Source organism: Stegodyphus dumicola, chromosome 6, assembly GCF_044657685.1.
Source record: "Stegodyphus dumicola isolate Sdum_Otavi_A_Nest chromosome 6, ASM4465768v1".
Taxonomy (NCBI): domain Eukaryota; kingdom Metazoa; phylum Arthropoda; class Arachnida; order Araneae; family Eresidae; genus Stegodyphus; species Stegodyphus dumicola.
Window position 1 is genome coordinate 105,192,487 of NC_140773.1, and position 12,297 is coordinate 105,204,783.

Consider the following 12,297-nt stretch of genomic DNA (forward strand, 5'->3'; position numbering starts at 1 on the left):
TTGAATGACGTAATCCTACTGCGAATATGGGTATTTGAAGGCTCAAATTTGAAATTTGGAATCTGTTTTATTATCGATTTCATATTTTGTAAAACTTTAACGAATTTCTGATTAACAAACTCAAGGATTTCAAAGCGAGCAATGCAACTTTGTACAGAAAAAACCGTCTTATCTCCAGCACGTGAGACTGTGTATCGGAAATTCTAAAGATATGCTCATTTTAAAATTATTTTGCGATAGTGCTCTTGAACTGAATTTTATGGCTTAAGTTCGAAGAACATGATATTTAATAAATAAACACAGAACACACAAAATGTTTAAAAAAACGCTCCTTTGTACGTAATTTAAAATCTCAAAACTTTCAGATTTTTTTTGGTAGTTAATCAAATTAATATTTTTCTCATTTTGTTAAAATTAATTTTAAATTTAAATTTGGTCGACAATAAGATCAGTGTGTACCTCACTTGTAGATGTACTAAAATTTTTTATTTATTTATTTATTTTTGTTAACAGTAGTTTTAACATGTTGAAATGTTTCTTTAAACCTCCGACTGACCCAGGCACTCGCGTTATTTGAGTGGGACACTTGATCGAGTGACCAGACATTTGCGTTCAGCGTTTGGATTCATCAGATTACATAACAACCTTCCGCTTATCGCAGTGTTTGCTCGAAATCTCTATGCACTTGAAGAATTATGCTAATTCTAACAACTACAATTTCATATTTTCTTGTTAGTATGCTATTTTGACCAGCGAAAAGCTGCCACATGTTTCGTCAGTCACCTGCATTTAATCTTTAGCTATTGATTTAATTCTTTCCGCACACATTTTCAAGTCGGCATGTTGTTGTCTTATCCATAAATTTCATGATAGAATGGTTGCCAGTGCCTCAGGGAAGTTGGATTTCTACTTTTACACCAATTTTACATGAGAGTACCCAGAGCGAGGTCAGAGGGTCTCCTCCCCATCCACAAACCGAGAGAACTTTCGGTTCGCCATATGTTTAAAGTGCCTTTATGCCACAAAAGATACTATACGTTTGCAAACAGGCATACCTTCTCCGGAATTCGAAACCAAGCCTTTCGGTACCGCAGCAGGTTCTCCTAGTGCGGCTCAAGTTGGTATAATCCTAAAAATGAAAGACCACATATATTTTATTATATATGTGAAGTATGTATGTAATGTAAAAAACTATATAAAAATAATTTGAATATATGAAAATTATGAATAAACTCTACAGACGACATCTTACCTATTATTTTGTATGTCAATCTTTCTACTAAATACTTAAAGATGTTTGTGAAATCTCATGAATATGGTAATATGTTTTGAGAATTTTAAGGGTTTTTCATTATGAGCATAAATGTCTTCTGCATAAATATAACAATATAAATTCAATAAATGAAACATTTTATACTTGTTCAGGAAATTATAGTTTTATTTTAATTAATTAACTTCACTTCTCATTAAAGAAGAAATTTTTATAAGGCTTCAAAAACTTTCTCTGGACTTCTTTTTAAAAAAGAAATAAGGTAAAAAACGAAATCGTGAAGTTGTTAGACCGGTTGCTGAGATTGTTGAGTATTAACTCGTTTGCTCAGTTTCTAAGGCAATATTTCATTCCTCCCAGTGTCCTATCATGATGTACATAACTCCACGTCCAGCTAGCAACTGGAAAAACCCGTGATTAGAATCCCGTAGAGAATACAATTGATTTATTACATCTCTCAGTTCCTGAAAACTTAAAAATCCCTGCAGTGGTTCCCGCATTTAAAATGCTGTTTTCAATAAAGCCTAACCATGTGAATTTAATCGACAAGATCTGGTGCGCCTCCTCAGTAGTCCTGTTAGTGGAGAAGAACGTAAGGAATTATCGCATTTTCCCTGTGCGTGAAATTAGGACATCAAAATAGCAATGGAAAGATACCTGGTTCGAAACTTAGTAAGAGCACTATTGTTTCTTATGGTTTCCGCACTGAAATACTTAGTAAGTTTTACAAGTACTGAAATATATCCTTTTAATTGCTTAATACAACACTAAACAAGCAAATTTGATAACTTATAGGTCTATATGTCTACAAAAATTGCAGTTCATTTCCTTTTAAACCCAAATAAATTCCAAATGAAAAGAAAATCATAAAAACGCGAAAAATTATACAATTAAAATTCTTTTTTTTTTAAATACTTCTTTAATATATAGTATGTCTCTGACTTACGAGGAGAAAATAAAAGCAGATAATGACAATAATTAATCGGATTTACCGAAAAATTGGTATAATCCCCAAATAATAGATGTACGAAAATAATTGATAATAAATATCAGTTAATAAAAATTTGTTTGAAGCTAATTTCAAACGAGAAAAGATCGATGCCTTTCGAGACACCAAACACCGTGTCCTCCTTTTTCAGAACCAAATATTTTTCATCAAACGCATGTATAGTTTAGTCGCCCTAGACAGACAAATCACGCTGAGAATAAATCCTTAAAAGTTAAATTATGAGATTATTGTTGTATTCTCATTGTTAAATTGTTTGTTCCGGACAGCTGAGTTGTCTGGAAACGCACGTCTTTGTAAATGTAAATAAAGAAATACGAAAAGTGTTAAAGGCATATTCGAGGCATGAAGAAGAAAACAACCACTATAGCAACAATCAATTTTAGCAATTATATATTTATTACTTATGAATACTTAGTGAAACAATTAGAAAAGAATACCCACAAACATGCTTCAGTGCACATGTACCGATTGTAATAGAAAAGCTGTTACATTTTACAATTACCAGACACTGAGTTTCGTTACCCGTTATCAGGAGTTATTTCTGATAACATCAATAGGTTCTTATCAATGAAAATGGTCTTTGTCTGCAAACGCAATCCCACAATGTGAACAGCAAAGCGAAATATGTTATTTCTAAGAGAGAAAGCATATCCTCCCCCCACACTTGCTCCTAATTAAAACTTTTAAGAGCAATTGTAACAGCACTAAAAAATGTATTTAAAAAAAATTTAACAACTTTATTGCAGGTAACAATAAACTGGTTACAAATTAGTTGAGCAGCTTTCATTCAAAATACCTGGGGTCACGTATATTTCGAATTTTGGGTTTTCGAATGCAAAAGGAGTCAGATGTAGGGATGAATGGGACCTCAGTCTATCCAAACATTCTAAAATTGTGAATATTCAAGCAGTCTTTTCTTTGGAAGTCAGATACAGTTTACTGTAATGCAAATGAAGGATTTTTTTTTATTTGTTTGTTTATAATGTTTTACTTCAAAATGCAATTAAAAATGTGAACTACTTTTATTTTCCTAAAACATACTATTTTCCCGAGAAAATCAAACCATGAAATTATTCTTTATCTGTCTAAACACGCAGCCCATTATTTATTTCAATGTTAATGACATTTAATTTTTATACATGTAAGCCCTAATCTTTAATATAAGTCTTATTTTTATTGCGTTAAATTAAACGTAGAAGTTTTTTTTTTTTTTTTTTTGTAGTCTAAAACTAAATCCATTATTATTCAACTAAAATACTAAGATATTACTTTTCTAATGTAAGATAATAAAAATATTATATAATATATACCAGCGCACTTTCAATTTATAATAAATTCACGAGTTTAATGAAAAACCTTATAGGTATTTCCTCCCTCCTTTCCGCATTCTTTCGTGGTGTAACTGGAAGCACACTCGACGCGTATTCGAATACATTTTTCACGTTTCTTGCTGAAAAAATATTAATGACGGTACAAAGTAATAACAAATTTTATTGAAGAGGTGCATTTTAGCTATGTTTATTGTACTTAATGTATAGTTTGTGTACATATCGCGTATTGTGTTGAAAGGTATGAAATGTGTACTGCACTATATTATCTTTTCATATTTCAAAAATCAAAGGAAAAATAAAACACTTAAATAAACGTAATTAGTAACAAGTTTAATTTTACTTATTTAGAATTAAAAAAAAAACTGTCCAATAATTTAACTGCATTTTTAAGAATTTTGTACGCAAAGTAAAAGTTTACGTACATTGAATTAGCACAGATCAAATGTCTCACTATCTCACCCACTCATGCGACAGTGTACAGCTATTTGGACATCATCACCGTCATGCCTGATTAAATGCTATGGATAAATCAACATCATGCCAGATGAGGTGTGGAATTTTCCATTTGTGAATTGATGTTGACACCCTATTTCCGATTCTTGGAGCAATTAGGATTTTAGGATTAGATAGACTCATCCTGCATTATTTTTATGCGTAGATGAGCGTGAATAAGATAATTATGCTCATTTGAAACATGTGCTTTAGATCGCGTATGGCGTAAAAGTGTCACAATTGGTAAAATTTCTGACCCAATGAGAAATGATTCTTTGTTGAACTTTTAATGTTTGAAATAGATGAATGAGCGATCGTGTTTTTACTAATGCGGATAGTATGAGTCGGGTCGCTTTGCAGAGTTTTGCATTTAGGCATCCATAGCATAGGAAATAACATTCAGGTGCTACTGTTTACTTCGGTCTTTTCCATATCCTCATAAAAAAACTAAAATTGTTATTCTTGTCTTCATTGCTTCTTGACTTCATTGATTATAACCACTGAAAGCAGATAGCTTTTTATCCTAGGTTTCGATTCTGGTTGCTGAATGTGCTGCCCGCATGAAGTTATAAGGTATTTCTCCTGCCTTCTTAGCACGCCTTCGTGGTGCAGCGGTCAGTCCACTCGGCGCATATTTCAGAGGTCCGTGGTTCGAGTCCCGGCGAGGGCATTGCTCATTTTTACCTCTCCCTGCTTCGAAGTACCTGATGTCTCTACGTTCTCGATGTGTAACATGAATAAGAGCCAATTCACATTTGGTAACCTTTGAATATTTGAATGCATAGTTGTTTATACTAGATTTCTGCTACTAATACAGCATTTTCAAGTTATCTGAGTTGAACCCTTATTGGAACAAGACCGAATTGGTAAACCTACCAGGAAAACACCCCTTTAATGGCATCTAATCAACGAATGGTTTTGCCACAATAAATAACTTACCTTGTTTTTATTGTGATTAGAATACTAGCAGCGCGGTTACAGTGATTAAGGTACATTATTATTTTATTGCTTCCAAAAAGTAGAACAGGTTTCCTTTTTAGTCTTTTAATGGCAGTCCAATCTTATTTTTTCCCCTATGAAATAAGCAAACATTTGGCAAAATTTTGTAGCAAATAAACATTCCTCTGAATTCTCTAAAAGATGGACAAAATTAAGTATTAAAATAATCCAATCAAATAATTATTCATCGCGGCATGAAAATTCACAGATAAAAATTCAAGAACCAAGGTAATGATAACATAAATAAATTAACAATTATATTTTGTATTAGCCCATCGGAAAGACTTGAATTTCCATTAAATACCCTCAAGGTTTAACTCATTGGACCATCGACTTATATCACTGAAGTCATTTACTGTAAATCTAACTGCGAAGTAAAAACGAGTTAACATGACCGATGAAGCATAAAGTGAGACTGAAAAGAGAATGCTTTTACTCAATCACATAAAACAGCAATTTTATTTTAATGCGAAACGAACGTTTTAAATTTTTATTTTTTTTAGGTAAGCAGCACGATGTGAGGTTAAATTTCGTATGAAATTCTAAGAAATTCTTTTAGCTGTCCTATCCCTAAACCAGAACCGATTTTCATATTCTTAGCAAAGAAAAGTTTTACAAAAAAGTACTCCTTTAATATTTAGATTAAATTGATCATAATAATTTAAGGGAAATTGGCTCGTATTCATGTTACTCACGGAGAAAAACCATGGCAACGCATTTGCAGCCCGCCCGTTTGCCGAGACTCGAATCTCGGACTGAGCTACCAGTGTTCAGCAGCTTTTACTGTTCGGTCGTTAGTGTACCAAGAGCTCTCATTAAGCTTAAAAAATGCGAGATTTCACTTAAAGATAATTTAGTTTTGTAAATAAATTTAATTAAAACATCTCTAGCAAAATTGTTTTCTACAAAGCGTTTTATGCACCACAGTTTTCCTAGTACTGTTTCCTAGTGCTAGTTTTCCCAGTACTAATACTTTCCTAGTACTCTTTCCAGTACCAGTTTACTGCACAGCAAAACCACAAAGATCCCGGGTGGATGCGTCAGCATTCATTTTATTTTTCCTGTAGATAAATTTCCTAAAAATTGGACCATTGACTTAAAGCATGCATGTTTGCGTACATGTATGTATGTATGAATATATGATTGTTGTTGATCTGAAAACCTTGTGTCCATTCAACTTGTATAAGTTTTACATCCTTTCGGTTTAAGGATAAAGGTAAAAAATGCCGACTAAATACAATGGGTCGAATGTAAATTTTGAATTTACTAATCAGCCGAGATATTTTTAATACTTTGTCGTACATTTTGTGTAAAAATCATTCTCTATATCTATAGATTGTTCTACGTTTCATAAAGTATTTGGATTTATCTTATAATCTTCGTCGTAGTACAGTCACATTACCTTTGATTAAAATTTATGGTCTTCAGTTTCTTTAAAAATAGTAGATTTGATTCTTTCTCTTGATGTTTGAATCTCTTGATGTTTGAAGTCATCTAAATTTAGATGAGGACAATTCGTTTTGATTAATCTTTCGCATTCGAGAGACGACTCACAGACACCATTTAGGGCATTATAGGAAGGCGAGTAAGAGTCCCCTTTCGAAAGCCAAGTATTTTTTTATTTTTTCAAAATACGAATGTTCTTTTTCAGAAAAAAAAAGTAGCATAATCCGGAACACATTTGACCATTGTATGTGGAATTATAACTTTAAATATTGTTGTTGTCTTGTCCATATTACATGGAACAAAGTTTGCCAGAGCCTACTGCAAAGAGAGGTTGGACTTCTATTTTCCACCCCCGATTTTGAGGGAGAGCACCCAGGAGGAAGGATCCGGGAGTCTCCCACCCCTTTCCACTCCCACCAATCCACACGAGAGGACTTTCGGCTCGCCGCATATTTAGAGTGCCCCCATGCCGCACCGACACTATACACTTCCAAACATCCATGTCTTCTCTGGGATTTGAGCAAGGGCCCTTTGGTACCGTAGTAGGCTTCCCTAACCACTATACCGTCTGGGCCACAATTTAAATATTAAAAATTACGAATGAAAATTTAATCTTTATTTAATAGAATAAAAAATATGGGAATTTTTCGCATTCACTCAGGGAGAAATATTCACAGACTGAATATTTTACTGCAAAATTCTACAGTTGAATGTATCATTGAAAAAGCTCCAAAGATGACTTTTTAAAAAAAAGTATTACCAGCCTTTTGTAATCGTGGATTTGGCAGGAAATTTTCGAAATAAAAATTTATAAATAGAGAAAAAAAAGAAATGTTGGAGAAACATTAGACAAAATAATAAATGCTCTTAAATACAATTTTTTAATCCCGAAAAAGCGTAACGGCAATATATCCAACAATACGGTGGATCCAAAAAGGTCAATGATTTATATCCAACAATATGTTACGTTCACTTATATTTTAATTCACGGAAGACGTAACACGAAATACAGAGTTTTGTCCTACCTTTTCGGTTCAACGAATTAAATAGCGATTTTACCAAAACATGGCTTTTCAATTTCAGTTGAAGAAACTATTATATTGTTCAGTCAAGAGGAATATTGTTGCTTTCTATGGAACAATTCAGTGAAGAAAAAATGAATTCCTTTCGGCTTAAAAATTTTCGTTGCAACAATATTTTATAATCTAGATGCAATGCTACTCAGAAAAGACTAATAAGGTAATTAGTAGTGATAAATAATAGTGCACATTTCCTTAAACTTCAAACTTCAGAATTACATTTTTAGCATTTACATGTAGATAATAACTGCAGTTTGTTCTGCTGTTTAATGCTAGATTTGCGCTTCGTGGACTTTGAATTACTGCAGTCAGTACTGAAAATAACGTTCCCGTTCTTGCGCGATATTTTCAAATTAATTGCCTTTACACAATTTTGCAGCAAATTGGAAACAATGCTTCATCAGTGCAGTGCGTCAGAAAGACTGAATTTGAAGGCTGCATTGTTCCTTAAGTCCTAATCTGAAGTTATAGGTGAACTGTCCACATGATGTTTCTAACACACCAAGTAAAAGATATACAGAAGCTGTTTGCACAACTTTTAGACGATTTTCATTGTACTTGTAGAAATATTTCACATCAAATTTCTGTGTTTTAAATGTTCCATTGATATGTTAACTCTTATTCTTCACTATCTTTCTACACCATAATTTCCAAGACAATAAAGCCTTTTGCGGCATCAGTAAAGGTATTTTATCCCATTCTACTTGAATAGCTTTCCGAAGTCCAGGAAGGACTGTAGATCAGCGTTTGGACAATCTGCTTTTTAAAAGTCGACAGTCACAAAAATCCACGGGTGATAAACCAGGAGATTTAGTAACAGTATGAGTGAAGGCTAATGGCTTTAATACCATTTTTGTTCCATTTTTTTTTCTCGGAAATTAAGAGTGGATTTTGATATGTGGCTGCTTGCTTTGTCTTGACAAAGTTTTGGTGATGGATGGCACTGTGGGTAAATAAAGGTACTTCATATTTAAAAACTGGGCATAAACTATTTTCCTGATAATATATGGAGCTGATCTTTGATGATAATAAATGGATTTCTTTTTATTGCAGTAGTTTAAATACACCCAAGATTCATCTATTGTGACAACATTTTCCCATTTTTATCCGCGTTAATGTTCTCAAAAAGAATTCTGCAGCGCGTTCTGCTTTCAGCAGAGGAGAACGCAGAGGCACATTATGTTTTCCGCCTTTTTAAGATTCAAATCAATATTAAATACCTTTGTTTGTAGTTGAAACTGAACATTTTAGTGATTTTGCAACTGTCCTTTGAGTTGGCGGATTTTTTTTTCTCATTAAATTGCTTATCTTTGCAACATTTGAAACATTCCGTTTTCCCCTTGAATGTATATATATATGTGTGTGTGTGTGTGTGTGTGTGTGTGTGTGTGTGTGTGGTACAATTTATGGAAAAAACCATGGCTGTCACAGCGTTTTTTTAATAACTAGATATGAATAACGTTTTCCGAAAGAGCACATACATCGCCTCCATCCAGTGCTTATTTAAAAGCTCCATTTTGCATGAAAACGAAAATGTCAAGGAACAGGCGATAATTTATAATTTCAAAACTATAGCTGCAGTTAAAAAACAAATTTCCAAAGTGACAACTTTTTTTTTGTAGCAGAGCAAAATCATCTAAAAATATGCGAACAACCTCTGTATATTCTCCCCCTCCAAAAAAAATAAAAAAATAAAAAAATAAAAATTAGTATCACATTCTGGCGACCCTAAATGGCATTCTATTTTTGTAGTACGCCATCTTTCGTGATCTGCCGGAATTTTCAGGCAATCATTGCTCTAACTTTTTAGAATAATTTTATCATTTCTCATCATTAATGGTTCTTGATGTCATGTTGAAGTCAAATAAACAGTACACTTAATTGTCTTCTAATACCTGTGAAACAGTCTATTTACAAATATTTACATAAACACATTAATTAATACAGTGTCTCACAAAAGTGATGGGACACTTGTGCTTTACAAAAGGAAACTGTAATAAAATAAATTAAAGAAACATGTAAAAATTTTTTGTGGGTGTGTTTCGTACTTGAATTTAGTAACAATTATTACATAACATACATTTTCTCAAAATATTAAAATAATAATTTAATAAAAATACAATTGTTTAGAACGGAGCAAAAAATGGCTCACATAAGTGATGGGACACCATTAGATACTACTACGTACTACAATAAAAATATTTTTTGGGGTTTTTATTTTTACTCAAAAGCAATTAGCAATAATTTATAAAATCGTCTGCAGTCTTTCTCTCCGGTTTGTTTTGGAATTTTTCTGTTTTATAGCTCTGTGCAGCCATGAATGCTAAACGAAAAGAAACTTTGCCTGAAATTCGAAAATTAGTTATTAATTTGCATATTGAACGTGAAAAATCTATTAGAGAAACTGCTGAAACAGTTAACATGAGTCATTCAACAGTTTTCAATATTATTAAACCATATAAAAAGAATCATGATTCAGGATAAAAGAAGACCTGGCCGACCATCAAAGTTATCCAATAGAATAAAGCGAATTATTGTTCAAAATATTTAAAAAAATCCAAGAATGAGTGCTCCTAAAATTGCTGCTGATTTAGAAGCATTATATGGAGTAATTGTTAATCCTGAGACTATTAGAAGAGTAATTCGATCTGCTGGATATCACGGTAGAGCAGCCAGGAAAAAATTTTTCTTAAGTGAAAAGAATAGAAAACTCAGACTGGCTTTCGCAAAATCCAACATAAATAAGAATTCTGATTACTGGAATGAAGTTATGTTTGCTGATGAGAGTAAATTTAATATATTTGGTTCTGACGGTAGAGTCTTGGTGTGAAGAAAACCCAGGGAAAAATTTCGCAAACAGAACTTGGTGCCAACAGTGAAACATGGTGGAGGAGGAATTATGGTATGGGGGTGTATGTCGTCCGCTGGACTTGGTACTCTTGTTTTTATTGACAGTATAATGGATCAGTACAAGTATATTGACATTTGAAATCAAAATTTGAAATCTTCAGCACGAAAATTGAACCTTAATGACGATTTTAAATTCTACCAAGATAATGACCCCAAGCACACTGCTTTGAACGTTAGACTGGCTGCTGTATAACTGTCCTGAAATAATAAAAACACCACCACAATCTCCAGACTTAAATCCCATAGAGAATATTTGGCAAGAATTGAAATCAAGAATTCGCAAACACACCATTTCTTCAAAACAACAATTAAAATCGGTGCTTCAAGAAGAATGGGGTAAAATCACTCCAGAAATCGCAAAAAAAATTAGTCGAATACATCCCAAGAAGATTAAATCATGTTTTAAAAGTAAAAGGAAATCCAACTAAATATTAAAACCTTTTAAAAAGTAAAATTTTTGCATAAATATTTGATGGAAAAGTAAGTGTCCCATCACTTAGGTGAGCCATTTTTTGCTCCGTTCTAAACAACTGTATTTTTATTAAATTAATATTTTAATATTTTGAGAAAATGTATGTTATGTAATAATTGTTACTAAATTTAAGTATGAAACACACCCACAAAAAATTTTTACATGTTCTTTTAATTAATTTTACTATAGTTTTCTTTTGTAAACCACAAGTGTCCCATCACTTTTGTGAGAGACTGTATTTCATTTAACTCTCTTTAGCCACACCTCACAGTGGTCACGAATTTTCACTCTCTGAAAGAAATGAAACTTTTTTATTTATTATACATGGGTTGCACAGCGTGCCCTACAAATTTTTCCATAATGACATTTTTTTTAAACTATAGAATCGTCTCGATAATTCTGAGCATACATAACTAACTCACTATAAATCGATCATGAATTCTTCTAACAACTCATAGACAGGCATACAAATGTTGCGACACTCACTTATTTGCTGTTGTCTACCAGTTAAAGGGCCACCAGCGGCCGAGCGGTAAAGTTGCTGAACACTGGTAGTTCGGTCCGAGGTTCGAATCCCGCGAATGGGCGGGCTGCATGGGTGTTTTCGTGGTTTTCCCCATGTGTAACGTGTATACGAGCCAGTTTCCCTTAGAAAGTCCTCCATGAAGGCATCCCTCCCCTTAGGCAGATAGCCCTAGTGTGCTTTGCCATAATTAAATACACCTACACCTACCTACCTACCTACTAGTTAAAATGTTCAAAAACAGTTGTTGAATTTTAAACTGCTCATTGAAACTTAAACTGATACGTAAATACTCGTCATCAAATTATATTTAGAAGACCAACCGCGAGTTTCAGTAGTTTCCATTATGAGCTTCAATTGCTAAATTTTATTCTTGTCATCTCAATAAATTGTATTTTGAAGTTCTCATAGATTTGATATTTTCAGAAGTGTATTTGTGAAAACTGGAATTTAAAATTTGTTTTCAATTAAACACAGGATTAGTCACGGATTCCAGATTTTGCTTCAATTGAAAACGTTTAAATAAATTAAATATTTAAGTTTTGAGTAATTCCCCCCCCCCCCTCTCTTTTTCTTAAATTCTAATGTGAAGACCTGGAGAGATTCGAGAACCTTTTAGGATTCGGATTCCATTAAAATTTAGAATTCAGTCTGGAATCAATTATTAGCCCAAAGGAGAGTTAGCCCATAAGGGCTATCAGTCTCGAAACGGCATTTTGTATCAGTTCATTATAAATTCATTAAAATTCGTTTCACTTTCCAAATT

At 32.9% G+C, this 12,297-nt stretch overlaps 1 long non-coding RNA gene across 1 annotated transcript in view; it reads left to right on the forward strand.

Moving 5' to 3' along the window:
* The first annotated feature begins 1,672 nt into the window (after nucleotides 1-1,672).
* The window catches only part of LOC146996817 (uncharacterized), a 122,666-nt gene continuing 112,041 nt past the window's right edge, over nucleotides 1,673-12,297 (forward strand). Inside the window, exon 1 of the long non-coding RNA XR_015041477.1 lies at nucleotides 1,673-1,942. This is a non-coding gene — a long non-coding RNA (uncharacterized LOC146996817). The remainder of the gene's footprint in view (nucleotides 1,943-12,297) is intronic.